This window comes from Choloepus didactylus, chromosome 8 (genome assembly GCF_015220235.1).
Source record: "Choloepus didactylus isolate mChoDid1 chromosome 8, mChoDid1.pri, whole genome shotgun sequence".
NCBI lineage: Eukaryota > Metazoa > Chordata > Mammalia > Pilosa > Megalonychidae > Choloepus > Choloepus didactylus.
The window spans coordinates 105,353,709-105,378,568 of record NC_051314.1 but is presented as its reverse complement, the minus strand read 5'-3'; the positions used below and the strand labels follow the sequence as shown (position 1 = coordinate 105,378,568).

Below are 24,860 nucleotides of genomic sequence, written 5' to 3'. Positions count from 1 at the left end.
ATTTAACACTCGATCTGCAAGGTTTTTCCTCATACCATTATCTCCGTTCCTTACTGATAGCAGGAAAGGCTGCATTTTTTTTTTTTTTTTTTTCCATCAACACCCATTTCCAGCTGAAGTCTCGCTCAGCGAGGAATGTATAAAATTAGTTGACTCCTCTGAGTGACTTTCCCTGGGTCCAATCAGCCGGAGCCCAGGCGCGGCCAGCACCCCGCCCTTGCTAACTCTCTTTGGCTAATTCCTGCAGGGAGGGAGGAGAGAAGGCGGCAGTGGGAGAGGGAGGTACCTGGAACTGGGAGTGATGTCAGCTCCCAGCTCGGTGCCTTCCCGGATTCCTGACATGGTGCAGGGGAGAGAGAGTGGGGAAAGGCTGGAGCGCGGCGGCGGAGGAATTGTGTAGGGCGTGCCTGCGCTGGGGACGAAGTGCTGGAGCTTTGAACTCCGAAGGAAGGTGAAGCAGAACTCAGAACTTTTTGGAACTAGTGCCAGCGGCTCTCCACCCTCCAGGTAAGGGTGTTTTGCTCCACTCGGAGACGGGAGGGAAGTGGCACCGTTGTGTGGTTGTAGCTGGGTGTTGCAGCTGCCCCTCCTTTTCCCGGGTGGATTTCCTTTTCCAACTCTCCTGTTTCCCAGTGGGAGCGGGCACTTTGGAAGGCGGGGGTGGTGGTGGTTCCAAACTAGCTTATATGTGAAAAATAATCAAAGGATTGGACATGTAAAGTCTTCTCTGCGTTCCACACGCCCTGGTCTCCCAAAAGTATTTGAGAACCCCAATCAGAGAGGTGTTCATGGATCAGCAACTGAAAAATTATGCTCTTTGAGAGAAAAAACTGTGTGTGTGTGTGTGTGTGTGTGTGTGTGTATTTTTAGTTTGCCGCGTGGCCCTTTACATACTAATATAAATGAAAGAATACCAACGTTAAAAAACCATCGCTTTATATATTCCAGGCAAGATGTGACAAATTTATTTGGGGTGTATTAAGTATGAGTTTGTGGGAAAACCGGTCTCTTGGGGTGGGGGGGGGGAGCACACTTCTAAGACTCCAACTCTTCAGATCTTACTCTTAGATTTTAACAGAGAATTCCTTTCAGTTGCCGACTTTGTGATCTGGAGGGGTTAAGGAAGGCTGCTGAGAATCTTCAGATCTGTTTCCTGTGGTTGCTTGAGAAAAGAATGAAGGCTGTAGTTGTGTTTTTAGGGATCATTTTTAGAGAAGAGAATTTTAAGAGGGAAATGTGGTGGAAGGCATGGCATACAAACTCTTAATTATAGGAACAGGAACTTTCCAACATGTGGAACCAAAACAAGTCCTTCCTTTCAATAAGAACTGCAAACAACAATAGAAAAATAACTTGATTTGCAAGTCCAAGTTTGGTATTTGGGGAAAGCAGTTGACTGTTGGGAGGAAAAAGATTATTTTGAGAAGTAGAAGACTATAATTCTGATTTTTTATTGTTTGCTTATTTCCTGTTTCAAACCTTTTCTTCCCTTTTCCTACCTGCAGCTTTTGTGTGCCCAGGGCACTAAATGGGTGTGATTGACTTTCAGGGGGGTGGGGCGGGGGGGGCATAAACTGAATCAGAACCCTCAATCAGTGCTTAAGGCTCATTCTTTTGAAGAAGAAGAAAAAAAGTATGGGCTGAGCCTCCAGAGTCAAGTTTCCCTCCCTTTTCACTGCAGTTGCTCAGACAGTGGCGATCCCCCTGTTGCCAGGTCAGTAGGAAACGTCGGGTGTGGACATCATTGTGAGGCAAAGCTGCATCCCAGGCACCTGAAGAAAAGGGCATTTCCAGGAGATGGGAAAAGAAAGAAGCGATGTTGTGTCTAATGAATCCGAGTCAGGAAGTGTGCAGATAGGGGACTTCATGGGTGGGGTCTTTGATCTTTCTAGCTAGATGACAATTAGATTTCAGAACTAAAAAAAAAAAAAGATTTTGTTTTGCTGTTATTTATCAAACACCTGGGTCTGTATTGTTATTAGTTCCTGAAAACATTAAAATAGCATAAAGTGGACAAAGAGCAGGCTTTTTGAAGAGGGAAGGTGTGCTTGGTGGAAAGATTAACACATTTCAATTCTGGGTTGTGTTTTGGGCTAAGAAATAGACATAGCTAATGATTCTGAAATAATGCTGAGCAAGTCTTTTCTATTTATGTGCTATAGGAAATAACGTAAAACACACTGTATTTTCCAGTATACTTTTCAGTAGGAAAGAAAATGAGTTGATGTGAAATTCCTGTGGGCTAATGTGAGCTCACTGGAACCTTGGCTGATGGAGTGTTTAAATGGTAGTCTGTAGTACTGAGGGATGGAGCTGCAAAAACCAGTCAAGAAAAGAATGTTTTCAGGAGGTTATCCTGATGTGCCAAATTCAGACTGATACTTTCTTTCCAAGAAACTAGTTCTAGCCTAGGAAATTGAATATACCAAAGCTTTAAACTTCATTCAATTTGAGTAAAGACATTAAGTTTATGTAATTAATTTGAACCAATATTTCTCTTTCTTGGTCTGTGTTTATGAGGCAGATGTGGTATAATAAAACATGGTACTTTCATATAACAAAACTTGAAAGAGAATGGTGTGACCAGGCTTTGGTTAAATTCTCTTTGACCAACTATCACAGTCCCAGAAGCTACTTTAAAAATTAGGATAACCTGGCCTTTATGGACAAATGTTGGCCCGAAATCTCAGGACACACTCTAGTTCCAAATCAGTAGTGCCTAGTTTCAAGGGCATCACAGACAGTTTTTGGAAACAAGTTCATTGAGGGAGAATTAGTTTGTTTATGTAGTCTTTTGTCACTTGCTGTACCAGCGGGAGATAAATCAGAACAAGGTCATTTCTTTCCCCTTAGTTACTGACTAGTTGACTTCTTTTAAAACCTGTCTTTCATATTCACTAAATATTTTAATTTTTCTAATTAATTTAGATTGCGTTGATAATTTATTACATTAAAAATAACTGAGGTTTTCATCTCCAGTTTAAAAAAGTATCTGTATCCTAAACAGCATGATTTTCCAACTGTTAACCGAGAGAAGACCTTATGAACATTCTGTCTTTTCAAAAATATTATTACAGTCTCCAGCCTGGTTTGAGTTACCTTTTCAAAACAATAATTAATGAGTGAATGAATGAACGACTATCCCATTCTTGTTTAGGTTGTGTCCTGAATCTTTATTAAAGAAACATTGCTGTAAGGTGAAAACATAAGCCAGAGGTATTGTAATGATTTTGTTTGTTTGTTTTAATTCCCAGAGATTTCCCTAGAAGGCCACATTGGTCTGAATTTAAGAAAGAAAAAAAAAAAAAAATCACCATTTAAAAGCCAATAGTGATACATTTAGGGAACCATGATGTTGTTTGTTTGTTTGTTTTCTTAGCCATAGTCAAACAGCTGGGCTTAGGTATGAAGTTCAAAGCTGTTAAGGTTGGGGATGTTGGGCATTGCTTAGAAATAAAGAGAACAAAATGTCTATACTTTGGCTGGAATTTCCTTTCAAGTCAAGGTTGATAATTTCACAATTAGATCAGTCACCAAACTGTCCAAAAACTGACATTGTCCAAAAACTGCTTTGGGCTGTGCAGTTCCCTGCATCTGTAGTGTATGATGTCATTTGTTTCTCAGATTAATTGCAGTGCAGGTCAGAAACTTTTTTCTAGAAAAAAGCCTACAGCTTTTGTCACATGTATTACCACCACAAAGATTGATGCTTCATTAAATGCAGCTGATGGTTTAATAAACTTAACTGAGCTAACTCACCCTACGAAATACAAAGACTCTGCTATTTTTTTTACACTTTTTATTTTTAATATGGTAATTATTGATGCTAGTATGGCATTACTTGATGACGTTTCAAAGGCCAAGTGGTGAGAGTTCATTTTGCATTCATATTTTTTTCACTTTGAAGGAACTAAAACTACTGGATTTTAGATTAAAAAATGGACCCTTCCAGGAGTTTTAAGTTTGCACACTTGTTAGGCAGCTCTTGTTGATCTGTTTTTTTTTTTTGGGGTGGGGAGTGGGTAGGAGAAGTGTCTGAGTTAAACATGTTCCAGTCTGTACCTATTAGAGAACTTCTGTTTCTGAAATGTGGGTTTAGACTCTGAGTGGTCCAGGTGGGTGTGTTTTCACTGTCTTTGACTGACTTTGGTTATGTGTCTCCCTGGAATTTGTGTGACTCACATTTTAATGGGCCTTCACTCACAACCTTGTTTTTGTTGGCAAGTATAACAGGTTCAGAATAGAAAGATCATTTAGTGGTTTGTGTTCAGCGGTGCACCTAAAAATGTCCATAGCTGAAGGAATTGTCTAAACTTGAATTGCCTTGAATATCAGTCATTCCGGCAAAGATTCATGTGTCACACATGGGTCATGTTAGGAAGAAGATCAAGTACGCTTGGGATTGGAGGTAGATATTACGGACATCCTCTGAACTTTAGAATAGGTCTGGGTATTTTCACCTCTCCTTTAATTTAGGGAAATCAAGCATTTGACATAAAAACAGACCCACTCTCGGGAGAGCAGATGTGATGATTCTTGGTATGTGTCTTTGAGAACAGGGTAACCTTAATTTCATCCTGGTGAAAGAGAGAAAAGATGCTGTTTTGGTCCATTCATAAATAAGTGACCAAATTCTTTAGGCAAACAAGGAAGTTCTGAGTGTGTCTGGCCCAGTGAGAAGTGTATTGACCCTTTCATGCTATGAATGTAACACTGTATCAGAGACCTGGACCTGGGAAAGGTAATTTATCATTAAATATGCCTGCCTCCTCCTGCAGTTCTGTGCCTAGGATCTAGCTCACCCAAGTACTTTTGCTGTCCCTTTGTCAACTTTTTCTCTTTCTATAGTACTTTGAACAAATGTCTCAGCCCCACAGAGTTGTGTGGCGTTTTATGAGGAAAGTTTATGAATTCACTTTATTTGGAATAAAGTGAAAGCAAAGTCAAAACTGTATGGCCTTCTTTCATCATATAATAAATTTATAGTATGGCTGAAGTTGATCCATCATTTTTTTCTAAAGATGCCACTTCTTATAAATATAACAGCATATAGTAGAGAATATTACTTTGAGTCAGAATTTGAACACACTGTATTCTTCAATTATGAACGATGGAAGAGTCAAATGAGCCTGTAGTTCCCATCTAAATTACCTTAGGAAAGTACATGAGATGGAGGAAAGGAAGCAGTGAAGACTTAGAGGAATCACTCTTGTGGAACCTGTGAGTTGGCCAGGAGGATTTGTGAGTCATCTGGGTCTCAGTGTTTTTCCTTTGGATCAGCTGCTTGGATGCTTTTGTAAAACTTTCACATTCTTCTATCTTTCACCCCCATCAGTATGACTTTGCACAACCGAGAAAGCTTCTAAACATAGTTCTTTTATGTTTTCTCCACTCAGGGTACCTTGATTCTCTAGGATGACTTGCATTCTACATCACTCCATAGGGCAGACACAGATGCCCAACCAGTATTCATCCATCCCACTTCTTTTCTACAACAGAGCCCTGATTTTGTTTAATCCACCACTGTAGCCAGTTTAAAAAAAAAAAAAAAGAAAGAAAAAAGCAAGCTTGCTTCCCGGCATCCCTTGGAGCTAGGAGGTGTCCAGATAACAGCATCCTGGCCAAAGAGCTGTAAGTAGCTGGGTAGGCTCTGCCCACCAAGCTCTAGTAAGGGTACAGCCTCTATGAACTTGCTTCTTAGGCCTTTTGCTCTTTTTTCTCTCTGGAACATGGTAGTGGAGAAGCAGTCTTATGACCACAGACAATAAGCACAAGGATAAGGAAGCCTGGGTGAACAGTTAGAAGGAGGCTGAAAAGCTAATGACACTCTGTCCTGCTGTACCAGACCTCATCTGCCCATCTCCTGATGTTGTGAGAAAAATAAAGTCTCTATTTGATTAAACAACGGTAGTTAGGTCTGCTACTTGCAGCCAAATGTGATCTTAACCAAGGCTAAATTAAAAAAAAAGTTATAGTTCATCTTTCTTTAAGAATTGAAAGGCCTTATTCTATATCAGAGAAAAAGGGAGGGGACTTTGGAACCACACAGACCCCACTTGAATTCTGGCTTAGCTATTTATTACAGACAAATATTGGTAAGTACTTTAACTTCTCAGGGTCTTAGTTTTCCCTGTTTAAATGGTGGTACTTATATTTGTCTCATAGAATTTTTGTAAGGATTAGAAATAATTAGATGTTAGTACAAATAATAAGGACACAGCCAGCACGTAGTGGATTTTCAAAAGATGGTGGCATCTGTTACTGAAGGAGAGTGCAGTGGGGAGCCTGAAGAGACAGAGGCAAGTAATTCAACTCTTTCCCCTAGTAAATGCTCAGTAAACATAGAAGGATTGGCTGAATGGTAGATCAGCTCTACAGCTGAAATTGCTTGCCTCCATCTACTTTTCACTCATTTCAACTCTCATCTCTTATCCTCATTACAACTTGCTCAGACTAGAATATTTGGGACTTTTCTGTTCTCTAACTTTAGCTGAGAAAGCAAAGCATGTCCTTATGAAAATGTTATTAACTATATCATAGGATAAAGGATGGAGGCACTGAAGTCAGACATGTTAATTGGAATCCCTGGTCTACCCCTTACTAGTTTGTGATTTTGGTTAAGTCATCTGTGAAGAGGTGGTTTTGAGGATTAAATGATAATCAAGCATGTGAAGTTTTAACAGCTATTTTTCTGGCACACAATAAGCAGTGGGTTTATGACAGATTATTGTTATTTTTTTCATTGACCATTTAAGCAATACTCTACTATGGTACTATATTCTTGGAGATGTAAGGACAAATAAAACATGGTTTTTGCCCTTCAGAATATTCCTATGCAGGAGATGGGGACAGAGAGGGGATGACACTCCTTACATATAACCGTGATAAAAAACAGATTTAGAAGCTTATTTAGCTTTTCTAAAGAATTGAAAAAAATAAACTGACTTGTACAGATGTCTATTTTATATATTTAAGAAAATAAATGTTACGTTTCATATCACACACTCAAGCATATGTGTGGTTTACATTTGTCAATGCACTGAAAAACTGCTAAATGGGGAGATTTATGGGAAGTAGGACTAGGATTGCAGGGAAGATGAAGGGGGCTTCGATATTTTTACAGCATGTTTTGTCTCTTTTACAAGCTTCCATTGTTCTTGAGATATTGAAAAAATACTAAATTCATAAAACATCAATTTGTTGTGCCCTGCAGAGTGTACATGGGGGTGTGTGTGTGGGGGGGTGGGATGTGGAGATCATACTATGAATTAGACTAGTCACTAGAGCAAAGGAAGGGATTGGGTTTGGCTAGTGGGATCCCAGCAGAGGGGTTGGAGTTTGAATGGGGTCTCGAAGAATGGGTAGGAGATCTTGAGGAATCAGTGGGGGATTGGTGAGGACTTGGGGTCCCAGGAACAGTGTGCTCCTGGGAGCTGCAGTGTGAGTTCAGAGGGTGAGTTATTCTGTGGGTTTGGAGCAAAAGGCAGACTATAGTGAGATTAGATATATATAGACAGAAGATAGAGAGATAAGATAGGAGAGGTAAGATATATTGGGGCTAGCTTTAAAGCAGATTTTTTTTTTTTTAAGCTGGGAGGGATAACTTTGGAAATAGTATGTTTGGTGTAGTTATTAGGGGTATATGTGTGGGTGGGGAGGAGAGGAAAAGAACACTCTTAATCAGGAAGGGCACACAAGCGAACATCGAGTAGGGAATATGGTTAGTTAATATTTGAATATCTGGAGTTTGAGATGCCATTGTGACTCATATTGACCCTCCTTGTATAAATGGGTAAAATGATAGTACTTGTCTCATCAGGTTATTAGGAGAAATAATGCCAGCTTAATGCATTCATAGCACTTATATACTAATTACTGTTCTAAGCACTTTATGTACTTTAATTTAAATTTAATCCCTATATCACCCCTAAGAAAAAGGAACGGTTATTCTTTTCACAGCACAGTTGATGAATCTAAGCTACAGAGAGGTTAAGCAATTTGCCCAAGGTCACACAGATAGTGTATTTTGGACTCAGGCAGTCAGTCTCCATTATCAGTGACTCTAACCACCTCCTTACTGCCTCGGGCTTGGTTCTGTATGTTGCATGTTAAAAGGCATTACAAACTGTTGATATCCACCTGAAGGTGTTAAGCAAGAATTTAGAAAATTTAGATTTAGAGTTTAGGCAGTATCCTAGATTGATGGATCCTCACCATAGGGCTGTTACAGAAAGAGTGAAGGTAGATTAACTCACCAAAGAATATGTATGTAGAATAAAAAGAGAAGTGAAGCTAGCACACAGCCTTCAGGGAACTCTGACATTTAGAAATGACGGGCAAAAAGAAAGTCATTATTAAAGGAGATAGAGCAGGAACTGCTGAAGTTGAGGATGGCGGCGGGCAAGGGAAGAAGCACACCCAACAAGAGCAGACTGTCTACGCCAGCCAGGCAGCAGACCAGTTACGAAGATGAGTCTGAGAGGCTGCCTCTGGTCCAGGCGCTGGTCCACTGGTGAACTTGGAGAGACCGTTTCAATAGCACAATAGAGATGGAATCCAGGGTGCATAAAAATGGAACATGTGGGAGATGATGAACTGTTCTTTCAAGGAACGTAGCAGGGGGAGACACTGTACGATTGCTTGGCTCTATTGTTTGGCTTTGAGGAAGGTTCAGGTAGGGAAGGTGATAAGAAAGAAGCAAAAGGGAGGAGGGGATGATTGCAAGGACTGGGTGAGAAGAACGGGGGTAGGCTCAAAACAGATGGTGATGGGAGGGTGGCAGGTAAGCCTTTACATCCGTTAGCACCTTTCCTCAGATGGAATGGAGGCAAGGATGGGGGGAAATAGAAAAAACGGGATATGAAGGGATCAGGGTAGAGCATGTTCATCTCAGGTGGTCTCTGTGTTTTTTGTTTTTTTGTTTTTTTCAGTTGAGTAAGTGACAATGAAAAGAAATTCATAAGAGAACTCAGGCTCCTGAAAGGCTGACTCTAGGGATTATTGGTTTAGGAGAAACATTTGAAAGAATGACATAAGTTTCTCATTTAAACAGTACAATCTGATACATTTGCCAAGATGTGTCTCCAGGCAAGAAATTAATTTATTGAAGTGGAAAGTAGTGGTGCAGAAAAGAAAAGGAGAATGAAATGAGACAAAGGAAAACTTGACAGTATTTGGAAGAGGTATTTCTAGACTTAATGGTTTGCAGAGCAACTTCCTGGGGAAAACTAGGCATCCTGAATGGTGAGAACCAGCCTGCTTCCTCAAGCTGCAGCCTGGTTTTGGTTAAAACGGAACCACCGAGGCATCAGCAAATACTCTGTAGAGAGGAGTTGTCCAGTAAAGAGGCCTCTGGATTAAATGCTGCCCCTGGTAAGGTCTTCTTTAATGTTCAGTTCAAATATTTCTTGAAAGACCTTTAATTGGAAAGACTTTGGGTTGTGTTATTTCAACAGATTTGTTGTTGTAATGTGGTAAGGATGATGGCAGAAAAGTATTGAAGCAATCCAGTAATTGAGAGTGTGGTGGCCAAAATTGGCCATAGGTAGGTCTTTTGGGGTTGCTTTGAAAGGATGTCAATAAAACCTTATCCGATTCTGTGTAGCATATCTAGATAGGCATAATAGTTTTATTACTCAGTGGTTCTCACCATGAGGCCCAATGCAAATGAAAATGTGGGACCCCTTGTTCAAAAAAGCGGGAAAAGAATGCTGTTAAAGGGACATAAATATGAAGTTTTTCCCTTTACCCATAGTCTTTCTCTCTTGACTTGTCCTGGTATTTTAAATTTACTACCAAATGTCATTCTAAGTGAAGAAAATTAAAATTTAAATTATTAGCATGATTTTTACTGTTCATCTTTATATTGTGCAAGGTTGGTTTTAAATGCAAATGTAAGAGCATTTAACTCATGCAGAATTGCTGAAATCGCACAATCCATATTTTGTAGTTTGTACATGCTTTCTGAACAGTGGAATCACTGCACAAAACTAATTCAGCCACTTTTATTTCACTTCTTGATCTGCACACTATCAACACTCTCTATCTTTGGTTTAGGTAAGTAAGGAAGATTGAAAGGAAAAGGAACAAGGATTGCCCTATCTTTCCCTTTCCTTTGATGTCCTCATTTTCCGTGTAAGTGGTTGGCTAATATAGGAAAGTAACAGGAGTAAGAAAGAGTATGATAGGTTTCCTCGGTCATTAATGTTTCTTAGAATGCCATTGCCTTCTTTCTGTGTACCAAGTTCTGGTTCTAAGGGAAAACGTGGTCCTTTGGAGTTCTCCACACCACCCTCTTCCTGCTCTTACTCAGTTGTATCTTTAACTTGCTTACCTTGAACTCTCTTTTAGTCTTGCTGAACTTCCATGTATCTTGAGTTCACATGGTTTTGTGTCCATGGGGCATAGCAAATGTTCTATATGAATGGAGCAGCAAGGAATGGTGGGCACACTTATTGAATATCTCCTCTGCTCACATGCATGATTCATCATCCCAGCATGCGCCATCATCCCATGAGACTTGACTTACAAAAAGATTCGAAGATAACATTAAGAATTTCAAGACAGTGGCAGCAAAACACTAAGCCAAGTATGAGGCCATTCTGTGTGTGTGGTCCTTTATGACCGCATGGGTCACTCATCCATGAAGATAGCCCTTGTTTCAGAAGTCAAAAAGCTCACTTTTTAAAAAAAATTATTTTTTTTATTATGGTAACATGATAAACCTTGACATTTAACCATTTTTAAGAGTATAGTTCAGTGGCATTAATTATATTTACAGTATTGTGCTGCCATCACCACCATCTATTACCGAAACTTTCATCACCCAAAACAGAAACTCTGTACCCATTATGCAGTGACTCCCCATTCTCCTTCCCCTTAGCCCCAGATAGCCTGGAATCTACTTTTGGTCTCTATGAATTTGCCCATTCTAAATGTTGTTCTTCTGTTTTTTTGTGTTTTTTTCTTAGCAGCTTTATTGAGGTGTAATTCACATATCATATGGTTCATCCATTTAAAGTGCTCAACTAAATGGCTTTTGAATTTTTATATATTCACAGTGTGCATCCATCACCACATCATGAATTAGAACATTTTCATTATTCCAAAAAGAAGTCCTGTTCCCCTTAGCCATCACTATCCAATCAATCCTCCTATTCCCTGTAGTCCTAGGCAACTATAACCTACTTTCAGTTCATATAAATGTAATTATACAATAGGCAACCATAATCTACTTTTAGTTCATATAAATGTGATTATACAATATATGGTCCTTTGTGACTGGCTTCTTTCAATTAGCTTAATGTTTTCAAGGTTCATCAATGTTGTAACATGTATCAGAACTTCATTCCTTTTTAAGACTAAATAATATTCCATTGTAAGTGTATACCACATTTTGTTTTATCCTTTGTTTGCCACTTTTTGGCTATTGTGAATGAAACTGTCATGAAGATTGGTGTACAATCTCTCTTTGAGTCCCCACTTTCATTTCATTTTGGGTATATTCCTAGCTGTGAAATTGCTGGGTAGTATAGTAATTCTGTAGGTAATTTTTTGAGGAACCACCAATTGTTTTCCAGTGGCTATCATTTTATATTCCCACCAGCAATGCACAATGATTTCAATTTCTCCATATCCTTGCCAACTTTTAAAATTTTCCATTTTAAAAAAATAATAGCCATCTTAGTGGGTGTGTGTTCACATTTAAGCCTGGGCTTCGTTTTGATCTTAAAGTCTCAGTTTTATTATCAAAGTTTGCAGTGGGTCAGGTTTATCTGTATTATCCTAGGAAACTCGCCTGGTCACCCAGCACTGAATTTTTGTCTTTTAAATAATTTTTGATTACCTCTCCACTCCCTCTACCATGTCCTCATCATGTCTGATTTAGACTCCCTGCAGTTAGCCTCTTTCCTCTACTCTGCACCTCACTGCCAGGCAAAGTTTCCAAACAAACCTTTGGTAAGAGGCTGCCTTCCAGGCTCTGAAGCTTTCTTTGGTCTCCCAGGGGCTATGGCCTCCATGCAATTCTCTTACCTGTGGCCCTGGGATGAAGACTGCCTGGAGATAGGCTGGGTTTGGCCTATACTGTGTTTTGAGAAATTGAGCCAACACATACAGTTTGGAAGGTTTCATCTATTGAAATTCAGATTTAGAAAACAGAAGCCCTAGCTGCTCTGGGCTCTTGTTTTCCTGCCCTGTGCTGGTGCCCCATAAGACAGGACAAACTAGATGTGGGAAGGAGGATGTTTGTGTTTATGTTTAGGGCAGATTGGCTCTTTGAGCTGGCAACACCTTTACTTTCAGTTATGTAAATTTGACTCAAGTACATGCCTCTTGTTCTTAGGGAAAGCTTTGAGCAATCTGAAGGCTAATGTTTTCCTTTGAGAAATTAAGGTCTCCATTCTTAATGTAAATTGAGTATATGCTTTGTAACAGGCCTTGGTTGCCTTTTTTAAGAGAACAGTTTCCTGGGTCTCACCTGGCCCGTTGTCACCACTGTGTGTCACCTTGTGACCTCATCTGAACTTGACCTCTTTCTGCGAGCTTGCCTTCTGATGTTCCGCTGGGCAGGAAACCCAGGCTCTGCCAGTTAAGTTCCCTAAAAATCTCTATTTTTCCTATTGCTCTTCTCTTTGCTTAAACCTTCCTCTTTCCTCCAGGCCCACTTAAAGCAGCTCTCCAGGAAACCTTTGTTGAGAATTTCGGTCAGCTCCCAGTCCAGGAACCGAAGCCCAGCAATCAGGTAATCAAAATTTTGGATTTAAATGTTCAAGTACCAAGCAAGTGGGCAGTGAGACTAGGTTGTTTTGAAGATTCCTCCCAGCCCAGTGATTTTGAAATGCTGCGATTCTTCCAGTGCCTGTGCCTATTGTTGTCATACGTTTGGGATCTAGTTGTGTGTGTGTATGTGTGTGTGTGTATAGTAATTTTTAAAAATTAGAACAATTCTAATTTTACAGAAAAATGGTTAAGAATGCACAGAGTTCTCATACCACCCCCCATAAGACAGTTTTCCATATTAACATTTTGTATTAGTGTTTTACAGTTCATAAAACTATTATTATGATTGTATTATTACAGTAGTCCATAGTTTATTTTAGGGTTCACTTTTTTTGTTGTACAGTTCTATGTTTTTTGTTTCTTTGTTTTTAATTCTGGTAATATACATGCAACCTAAAATTTTCCATTTTTACTGTTTTCTAGTATCTGATTCAGTGGTGTTAATTACATTCACGTTGTTGTGCAATGTTGCCATCATCTATTACCATGAGACTTCTATATGATGGTCCCAGGTCTGTTGCTCCTGGATTCTTTCCACTAAGGTTAAAAGGAATAGCTATTTAGCTTCTGCCCTCTTTTTTAATAACTATGCTTACTAGTCTTTCTCATATTTTTAAAAATGAATTTTATTGAGATATATTCACACACCATACAGTCCATCTGAAGTCTAGTTGTATTTTGAAATTGTACTCTATGATAGGAACTTAATTGCACTATCTCAGTTAATTTTCTATGAGGGCAGCTGTAAATACATTATCTCCATTTTATAGATGAGGAAACTGAGGATTTTCTCTAATCTGCATTCCTAATGGCTTATCTCTGGGTGTGTCTTGTTTTTTCAAATGGGTTTTCTACTTGTCAAAGGCCATGACTGTGACTTTTTTTGTGAGAACCTGCCACCCAGTAGGCATTCAGTAAATATTTAGGTGATTAAAGTAATGGTTCCTTCAATCAATATGTGTGGAAGCATATGCCAGGCCATGGGGAAGCAAAGATGACTGAAGTTGAAAATATGTTGTGCCAGTTTGAATGTATTATGTCCCCACAAATACCATTATCTTTGATGTAATCTTGTGTGGGCAGACCTATCAGTGTTAATTAGATTGCAATTCTTTGAGTGTTTCCATGGAGATGTGCCCCACCCAACTGTGGGTGATGACTCTGATTGGATAATTTCCATGGAGGTGTTGGCCCGTCCATTCAGGGTGGGTCTGAATTAAATTACTGGAGCACTATATAAGATCAGACAGAAGGAGCAAGCTGCTACAGCCAAGAGGGACACTTTGAAGAAAGCACAGGAGCTGCAGATGAGAGACAGTTTGAAGATGGCCATTGAAAGCAGACTCTTGCTCCGGAGAAGCTGAGAGAGGACAAATATCCCAAGTGCAACTAAGAGTGACATTTTTGAGGAACTGCAGCCTAGAGAGGAATGTCCTGGGAGAAAGCCATTTTGAAACCAGAACTTTGGAGCAGACGCCAGGCACGTGCCTTCCCAGCTAACAGAGGTTTTCCGGACACCATTGGCTGTCCTCCAGTGAAAGTACCCGATTGCTGATGTGTTACCTTGGACACTTTATGGCCTTAAGACTGTAACTGTGTAACCAAATAAACCCTTTTATAAAAGCCAATCTGTCTGTGGAGTTTTGCATTCTGGCAGTGTTAGCAAACTAGAACAGATGTGTATATATCAGTTATCAATATAAGATAGGCCTTTTGCCTTTGCAGAAATACAGTATGGAGTTTTGGATCTTGGTTTCTGAAGTTAGTCAAATGGGCACAATAGTTGTTCATACTTTGTAGCAGTGGTTTTCAACTGAGGGCAGTTTTTATCCTGTCCCCCACCCCGCACCCTCAGGAGACATTTGGCAATGTCTAGAGACATTTTGTTGTTACAACTGGAGGTGTATGAGAGTTGCTACTAGTATTAGTGGTTAGAGGCCAGGGAAGCCCTTATCTATCCTACAAAGCACAGGACAGCCCCCTGCAACAAAGAATCATCTAGTCCCAAAGGTTAATAGTGCTGTTATTGAGAAGCCCTGTGTTACAGGGTTGCGAAGGTGAAGCAAGATAATGAAAGCAAAGTGTTTGGCATAATTATTACTTTAAGAAAACCATCTCAAAGATTGCAAAATCAGCCTTTGAGAGGGTGAACCCCAAAAGACTTCATTTTAGCATCTGTGATGCTTGACCAGGAAAAACCTCATGCTAAGGAATTCATGCTTTCCTGTTTAAAAGTGGTGACAGACTAAGTGGAGTTTGTGTTACACTGTGTGCTAACGAGCTGGTGTGGATTTATCAGAGCTGTAAAAACAATTATTAATTTTTAGGGTGTTCCTGGTAAACTTCCTGCTTGCTTAAGTAGTTCTGCAGAGATAATTTTGGCACGTGGGTTTAAATCCTCTGATGAAAAAATGTTTTGGTTAATGAATTTCCAAAATATATTTTGATAAATGGGACATGAAAAGTTTTGTTTTCATATCAACAAGCCTAATGTTTTTCTAGCCCCAGATTTAAACAAAACCACTTTTTCTCTTGTTCACTGCCTTCCCAAACTACTGCATAGTATTTTGGTCTCTGTGGTAGTGGCGTGGAGAGCTATTGGGTGCATTGAGGTTCCATCTTTTGTTTATTGTGGATTTGCACTTGGGCTTAAAATATGTTTTTTGGTCATTATTTAAGTAATATATGCACCTTATAAATTTGAGAAGTATGGAAAAAATATGGAGAAGAAACAGTAAAAAGTTACCAGTACTACCATTTCGAGGCACAACCACTGTTATGTTTCCTTCTATTTTTTCCCTATTGGTATACTTTTTTCATAGTCTGGGTATGTAATTTTGCATCCCCTGCACTTTTTTTTTTTTATTTTATTTGGCATTTTTTATTTGCATTTCCCCACAATGTTAAAATATCTGTAAACATTATTTCTTTGGGCTGTATAATATTTCCTCTATGGGTGTTTCATGATTTATTTAATCTTGTTGCACAAATATAGCCCTTATTTAGATTTTGATGGACATCTTTGTGCAGTAAACATTTTCTGCATTTCATGTCACTCACATCGTTACTGTAGATGACCAGATGCAGAACCAAAGGCTGTGAATGTGTGTGGGCATCTTGATTGATATTGCCATTAATTGCCAAAAGTTTCTACTAAATTTTGCTCCTGTTAGCAGGGCAATGTTCTCATTTTAATAATATTTGATAATTTTCTAAGAGAAAAGGTATCTAGTTTGTCTTTTCTTTTTATTTATTTGATAGTAATGTGGTCAAACATGTTTATATGACTGTTGACTGTATTATTTAATAAACTGCTCATATCCTTTGCCCGTTGGGAATTAGTTTTTTGCTTTTGTCATAAACTCTAGTTCATGTATTTCACTTATTAACCCTCTCTCATAGTTACTGCAAATATCTTCACCTACTTTTTTTTTGAATTTTTTGTTTTGTTTCTCTTTTAATTTTGATTTTAGTAATACAGAAGTTTAAAATATTAATGTAGTCAAATCTGCTGATCCACCCCCCACCCCCCCCACCCCAGTCTTCAACCTTCCTCTGTCTAAATGGGATTTAACCCTTTCTGCTCTGGAAGTCACTACACTGAGTAATCAGTGTTTAAAATTTTATCCCAAAGTAGGCCACTGCAGAGTTCCCTAATGAGGATCAGTGGATAGCCTCAAATGCTTAGTTTAATGTGATCACCCTCTGTGTACCATGGAAAACCCCCCACATATTTTTATTTGCGTGCGTGTGAGTGTGTATATGGAAAGTTGACAAGAAAGGGTGAAACTCTTGTTGGGCAGCCAGATGAGTTATTTGGTTTGTAGGAAATTATGATTTTCTTTCCCTTAGGGTGGAAGTGAGCTTACTGAAGGCAGGGGCTTCTGTAGAGACCAAGTGGGACCAGCGGCTTGCTCAGCAAACTGTGGCTACGCCTGGCACAGTGTTGGTCCACAATTCTTTTTTTATTAGAGAAGTTGTAGGTTTGCAGAAAAATCATGCATAAAATACAGACCACAATAAATTTTTTTTTGTTCAGGGCAGGGGAAGATGCTCTGAGTCGAGACTGTGGCCCTGTCCCATCCACTCCTCATCCGTGTGGGCCTAAGAGTTTGTTTTTTTTTAATTAAGTTTTATTGAGATATATTCACATACCATACAATCATCCGTGGTGTACAATCAACTGTTCACAGTACCATCATAGAGTTGTGCATTCATCACCCCAATCTATTTTTGAACATTTTCAAAAGAGAAAGAATCAGAATAAGAATAAAAAATAAATATAAAAAAGAACACTCAAATCATCCCCCTCACTCTATTTTTCATTTAGGTTTTGTCCCCATTTTTCTACTCATCCATCCATACACTGAATAAAGGGAGTGCGATCCACAAAGTTTTCACAGTCACACTGTCACCCCTTGTAATCTACATTGTTATACAATCATCTTCAAGAGTCAAGGCTGCTGGATTGGAGTTTGTAGTTTCAGGTATTTCCTTCTAGCTATTCCAACACATTAAAACCTACAAAGTGTCATCTATATAGTGTGTAAGAATGTCCACCAGAGTGACCTCTTGACTCCATTTGAAATCTTCTCAGCCACTGAAGCTTTATTTTGTTTCATTTTGCATCCCCTTTTTGGTCAAGAAGATGTTCTCAATCCCATAATGCCAGGTCCGGCCTAAGAGTTGTGTTCTCTTAGGCTGCAGGCTTTCTGAGGCTCAGCGGCATGGAGGTAACTTCCTCTCTGCCCTGTGAGTGGACACGTAGTAAGCCACAGTCCTGTCGCAGTTCACCAGCTGCATCAGCCCAAGCCTGAAGGTGGAGGTAAAATGAGGTAACAATAACAACCAACACTTACCTAGCACTTGGCCATTTTACAATGCCCTTTCACCTGGGTTTTATGTTTGCTTCAGACCCCAACCTTGTGAGGTTAAATGCTATTTTTTTCTCTATTAAATTGGAGGAAACCACCACTCAAAAGAAGCATAATTAAAATCCAAAGCTGCTGACTCCAGTGCTGAGCCTCTCTTCTTATGAAACAATTCTATCACTGTAATTTCTTGTTTAATTTCTTGGCGGTGCTAGGCAGAAGATAACAGCAACTATCATAGGTTTTGGAGTCAGACATGTCTTGGAGAGAATCCCAACATAGTCATTATTTAGCATTGTGATTTTGTTACTTAGCCAGCTTAATCCCTGTTCTCTCATCTGTAAAATGAGAGTAACAATATCTACCTTGTAGGGGTATTAGATTAAATTGAGATAATGTATGCAAGATGCCTGCCTCACACGGTACTTGGCACATTGTAAGAGCACAGAAAAGACTATTCCCTAACATCAAAATCTAAAATGCTGCTGATCATGTTTAAAAATTTTTTAAAAGCTGCTATGCCTGTTTGGACTTGAGAAATTTTAGTAAATACTATTTAAATTTACCAAAGAAGAAACACTTCTTTATCTTTTCTACCTATTTTCCTGTTAAGTAGATTTTCTTTATTGTGGGTGAATCTCCTGCTTCTCTGAAATCTTCTAAGAGAATTTTGTGGTGAATCCCCAGTTTAGGACTGTACTCACAGCTGAAATAAAACTTTTTTTTTTTTTAACATTTTCATGGAAAAGGTACAGCTGGCTTTCTGGAAGGGTAATAACCCAGTTATTTCTTTATACATAGTTGAGATTTGGAGTTGTTAGCTGTCCATGCTTCAAAAACATTCAGGTAACATAATAGCCTTATTTAAAAAAAGAAAGATTGTTGGAAATTATGAGAAAAGACAAAGTTGCTAAATTACCCAGGCAGAAAAAGTTGCTAAGTAAATCTTCATTTTTCATGCATAGGTTAGATTTGACTCATTCTTTTACCAGACCTTATTAACCACATAAGGATCCCACCAATATTATTTGGAGCAGATTAAATATTTCAGCCTGAACAATTTCAACATGGTTTGTCTTGTCATTTAACTTATACTGTGTGTCTACTCAAGCTTTTCCTTTTTAGTTAGTTGAGCTAAGTAATGGTAAATATTTTCAGTTTAGAGTTATATTATGATCCAATGCAGTCTTGATTCTATGGAGTTAAAGGTTAAATCCTTTGGGAATTGTCTTTAAAATATGTCTGGGACTTTCTTTTTGTTTCTTTCTTTCTTTGTATATTGTGCCTAAAGCCAAGATTCCATCTTTAATAATAAATCAACTAAGTTTTGGACTATGGGAAAGGTTATGTTAATGTGGATAGGGTTTTATTGGGTTAATGAGTAACATTTTTGATCTTTTACTCTGGGAAGTTTAGACTGATTGCCCTGTGTTTTTTTTTTTTTTTCATTTTCTTCCCCCTTTGGTAGGAATGGAGAGACGAGGATGGGAAAACCTTTTTTATATAACTCATATAAATTCATAAATTAAAGTTGGTTTTTTATATAATTCATGCCTTATGTATGTGCTTTATATAAAATATGGATAAAGTTAAATATAAATGATTAAGTGAAATTTGCATCATTTTTAAATTCCCTTTTATATCTAGTGTTCAGGGATTTAAGTAAATGAACTGTTGGCCAAATCTCATGACTTTTGCAAACTTGAGTGAAAGACAGTGTAAAATGATGCCACACCCGATTTTAATGGTAAGTAGAAAATTGTTTTCCTAAAATTCCAGGCCTGTTGTTTGATTTCTTAATTTGCAGCCAAAGTGGACGAATTTGGGGGCAGAGGTGGTGCTGGAGATAATGGTGAGGCAAGGAGATGAAGTACAGAAGAATAAAATTGTTACTGACCTGGTTATTGGTTTATAGGATACAAAGGACTAAAGAATATGCTTTTTGATCCTGAGATAATGATCCAGTTGGGCAGCCCTATGTAGATCACTTCAGCCAAATCATTTTGGCACTGGCCTTTTGAAACAAAGCCTGTACAGTATGTTTGAGAACCGAGCAAGTTTTGCCAGGTATTTCTTGCTACTGGCTGGTTGGCTTATGAAGTAAATAGAGTAATTAGCTCCCATTAACACTCCCACAAGCTGTAATGCGTCGACCTCAAGAAAGAAGGGAAAGTTTGCCTCTCCTGCTGAAAACATGGAAGTCTCTATTTGATCTCTTCAGTTCAAGCATTTAAAATTTTTTTAAAAAAATTTTATATGGTTTCATTTGTTCCTTTCCAAATGATTTTTTTTTTCCTCCTTAAACTTTTTATTTTGAAATAATTTCAAACTTACAGGACAATTGCAAAAATAATATAAAACCCATACAGAGAACTACAATATACCTCCATCCCCCATCCCAGTTGCAGAGCTCCACTAATTTGACATTTTGTGCATTTACTACATCATTCTGCCCCCCCACTCCGTCTGTCATCTAGCAATCCATCTATTTATCTATCAATTTTCTAAACATCTAAGAGTAGGTTGTATACATTGTGCTCCTTGAACACAGAATATTTGCATATATATTTCCTAAGAACAAGGATATTCACTTATGTAACAGCGAAAACATTTTTACTTTGCAAAAATGGGATGCCAGTTTGGCAAGAGTAAAATCCACCAAGCACCTCAAATAACAGTAGGCAAAAATCTATTGGCCATAGTAGTAAGGCTTTCCTGAGAGCAGTTATTGTGTCTGTGAAATTGTGGGACTGTGGAAAAGCTTTTTCTTCTTTCCCCTCTCTTATGTCTGCAACTGATATGGCCGAACTAGTCAGAGAAGCTGAGCAGTGGTCTTCATATAACTTCATCCCCTTAACTCTTGTCAGCTGCACTTCAGAAGTTGTGGTCTGTTTCAACAGAAGGTCTGGATTGTTAGGAATCATTGAGGGGACGGTAATGAGACCTTTGATGGTGATTCATGTCCCATTTAGGACAATGTACCATTGATAGTCCATTTTCCTATGAAATGTAGGTCTGTAATATGACGTTGGGAGACAGAAAGGCAGAAGGAAGGAGACATACGTTTGGGGATTTGTATACAAGCCTGGAGAAATATATAGACAAATAGCAAATTGGCAGAGTTTTATAGGAAAGAACCTTGAATTGTGACTCTGATGGGCCAGTGTTGAATAACTGTGATCCTGGGCAAGTCACTTGACCTGTTACAATTTGAGATTATCTCAGCCCTCACAGGGAGACCTGAGAGGGTCAGATGAGACAGTGTGTAAGAGCTATAAATCATTAAGCAATAGTATGATTTTAAGTTGGGTTTTTCATGTGGAGTACTTTATATTTTTAACATATTGAACCTAAACTGTCTGGTAATAAGGTAGTGACATTGCACACATAGCTGCTTTCCCTCCAGTTTTCTCTCCTGTTGCATCTCTAACTCCATCCCTGTGCTCTAAAGTGGACCAGAGCCTGGATGAATGCTAGGTAATTCCTCGAGGCTTTCTGGAAGATTGTGCTGCCCCCCTCCACACAGCAGTGGCAGTAGCTCTTGATTCCTGCTCCGGCCTGCTAACTGCTCTCTCTGGGATGCAGGAAATATTACGAAGTCACCAACAATCAGTCAGATCCAGGAATTGGTCTCTGTTATTTAAAGTGGTAATGTTGGTAAATAAGTGTTCAGGACTCATCTTCATATTTCTGTGTAGAACTGTTCTCTTCAGGTAGCTTAAGAATGAAGAGTTGCAAGGATTTTGAGTTAAAAGCATGTATATCTTGTGTGGGGAAGGATGTCCTCTGGCAGTTAAGGTTGACAACCACAGATCTATAATTCTTGCCCTGGTGTCAGTTTATAAAGCCACATGATGTTGTGAGGGCAAATCTCTAACCTGTCCATGTCTTATTTCCCTTATTTGTGAACTGGCGAGGTTCCTGTGCATTATTTAGCTCTTATCACTGTTGACTGGGTTGTGTTGGTATTCAGAAAATTGGACAGAGCTGATTGTTTAAAAAAATTTTCTAATTTTAAAACTGAATGGCTCTATTGTATTTTTCAACTGTTTCTGGCTTTCATAGGACCTGTGACAGAACATTTCCCTCTGGAGCCTGTAACTTCCTCAGAACAATTTACAAAATAAATTTCTACGCTTAGAGAACTGCTACCTGTCATAGATTGGGTTCACAGGAATCTGAGGACTCTGAGACCAGGAGTGGATATGGAGGATTTTAGGGGCAAACTCTCAGGAGATAAATCTGGAAGGAAGCAAAGAAAGTGTTGGACAAGGGAGAAGCTAACCTGTAAATGTAGTTGCAGCTGAGGCCTTAGCCACTCCTTAGGGGAGCTCTGGAGCTGGGATGGACTTTCAGAGTTGTCAAACACAGGGCTTTTGTATCCCCACATCAGCCAGTCATGGGCTGCTGGCCACCCCTTCTGGGTGTGTGACTTTGGTGTGTCCTGCGGCTGGCAGAGGGCCTTCCCAGTGAGGAAAACGGCTCTGAGCCATCAGCAGCCGGGGTGGGGGTAGGAGGGGAGATTGGGTATGTTAGCCTAAAAAGGGGATCTGGGAGGAGCATGGCAGCGTTCACTACACTGCCCCGAAGAATTTGACCTCTTCGAAAACAAACGATAAGTATCACCAAAAGCCCAGCATATGGTAAATCCCTTTCTCTGCAAAGTTAGAAAGTTTGGATCTCTTACCAAAACTGAAAGAAGAGATCATAACCCCTTTGTTAATTATAAAACAAACAGATCTCCATCCTCTTGGATGTGTTTGAGATACTTGGATAATATTTATACTTGATTATGGTGTAGCAGGGGCTGGCTTCCTTATCTGTGAAATGGCTGACCCATAATTGAATAATTTTTTCCCCAATAGTTAATTACTGCCTGTTTAGAATACTGATCGTATGTGTGCATAAATGTACTGGTTTCTGAGACATTTAATTCCTGTTAAATTTATAAAATTGGTGAGTCAACACCACAAAAGGCAAGCAAGCAAGTAAGGCACCCAAACTATCAAACCCAGAACCTTCCAGGGGACCCTGAGGTTGGGGGACAAACGAGATTATGGCTTCTGTTGATGTTCCAATCACTTGATACGGTATTTTAAACATGGTAGAGAATAATGATTTAGGAGTCATATTGCCAAGGGGCAAGTTAATATGCTTTGAAAAAAATGAATCAGTTTCTCTGGCATTCCCCAAAGCCATTTGTACTCAGCACATGTTTGAAACTGTCTGGCATGGCCTGCGGTATGAATGGGATGAATAAACAAGGCCAAAGTGATACAAAATCTCTCTCTCAACTGCAGAGTAAGTCAGATCTGCAAAAGTTGATACTGTTCTACTTCCAGACATTTTCCATCTAGTAGAGATGGTGGTAGTGGGTTCTGCTCACCCATTGTCTCAGTGGTTTGAGTATGTTTGGGGACTGGAGGTGGGGGTGCCTGACGATTTGGCCCTGGCCACAGAGCAAAGGTGATAGGGTTTGTGTGTAGTGACTGTTGAACTTCACTCCCCCCCAATTCCTATAATGCCCTTATATTCTTCGCCTTGACTGCAGTGCCACCCAGGAGCCCTATAATGCCAAGTCACGGAAGATGTTACTAACCTGTTTCCATTATGAGTGTAGCAGAGAGATATAAATAGGTCAGTGTTCCTTATTCAGAAACTGAGCAGACCCAAACTGCCATGGTGACACGTTCTATATAAAAACACACATCTCTGCACATCTCAGAGAGAGATGACGATTTGGTAATTTATTGAATGTGAAATATATGATCTGTCGGCTGGTTTATTGAACTGGCTAGAAATGGTAGTCAGCATAAAATAAAAAGCTTCCAAGGTTTATTCAGATGGGAAGAATAGTTCCTTAGCACAGTGACTTGACTGAAGGTGAGGAGTCAAATATGAGCACAGTTTCTTCTTGAGAGTAGAGAAGGTGGGTGCCTAGAGTCTTTGGCAAATTGATAGTGTGAGAGTCAAACATCCTGACTGGGGGCAAGAACAGTTTCACCTCTGTGTATACCTTCCTCTCACTTTTCCATCTGTCTTACATGCCTTCCCATGACATTTATTATGGGAATTCTGGGCTTAGAGGGATTATTTTTCTGTACCGTTCAGATGAGGAATCTCCAACTATGACTGTCGTTGTGCCTCACATCTGTAAAGGATCAATAAAAAAAGGCTGTTGTCCAGGAAATGTGGTACTCTGTAGAGAGAAATAACTGTTACTTGGAGAGAAACTTCTGGAATGTAATATGTATACGGACAGATGAAGGAAGCCTATCAAGAAGATGAAGGACCAGAAGAGAGCTGCAGGGTGTTGACTGGAGCTGCAGGAAATAAATCAAAAATAAGAGAAATGGAAAAGTTCAAATAAAAACATTGCTTGTTCGGGCTGGCAGAAGTCCCAGGAAAGAGGCAGTACCTATCGGGCCTGGAAATGCAGGGAAATGCTCACTTACACCACACAGGATTGCCCCATCCTTCTGCTGGCTTCCTCTACCTCCCTTTGCCCTCCATTCGCCTGAAGCAGGAGGGTCTGACACACTCCCAGGGCAGATGCTGTTGACTGTTTTGAAGTTGAGACCTTAAAGCGTGGGAGAGCTTTGCTTCCTTCTTGAGCTGATGTTGCGTAAACTGCCTGAGAAGCAGGACACGGTGATTAAGGACATAGGCTTTGAAAGCAGGCAGACTTCTGCCACTTACTAGGGTGTGACAAATAGTGGGCCTCAGAGAAATGAGAATGCTGATGAGATTGGTCATATTTTATAGTGTTATTGTGAAAGCTTTAGCAGAGCATAATAAAGTAGGTGCTCAAAACTAGATAACTGTTATTATTGCATGCCAAGAGTTGTAACTGAATTTGTGAAAAGCACCTTCCTATACTCTCTGGCTCCACTGTACAAACTTTGAATCTGAGCTCAGCCTCAGCATGGAGCCAGACACTATAAGTGGCTCCATGTTGGGGCTGGGCAGTAATCTAAGGCTCTGGGTGGGGAGCTTACGGCACATGCAGGCTCTTGCAAAGGGTTCTGGGTCCCCATACATTGCCCTACCTGCAAGTTCCTGTACTTAAAGCCTCTGTTCTTTTCTACATGCTGCTCCAGCAGGGACATCCACTCAGTACACACTCAGGCATGTTAGCCTAGAATAAATGGGTCTATGCACTATTTAAGATTTCCATTGTGAATGGGTTGCACTGTTAAATATGAATGA

The 24,860-nt window shown here is 39.5% G+C and overlaps 1 protein-coding gene across 4 annotated transcripts in view; it reads left to right on the top strand.

Moving 5' to 3' along the window:
• The first annotated feature begins 285 nt into the window (after window positions 1-285).
• Window positions 286-24,860, top strand: part of PPFIBP1 (PPFIA binding protein 1) — a 207,306-nt gene continuing 182,731 nt past the window's right edge. For all 4 annotated transcript variants that reach the window (XM_037845742.1, XM_037845740.1, XM_037845741.1 and 1 more), the window contains exons 1-2: window positions 286-507; window positions 12,660-12,742. The gene's annotated coding sequence lies outside the window, so the exon portion shown is untranslated. The remainder of the gene's footprint in view (window positions 508-12,659; window positions 12,743-24,860) is intronic.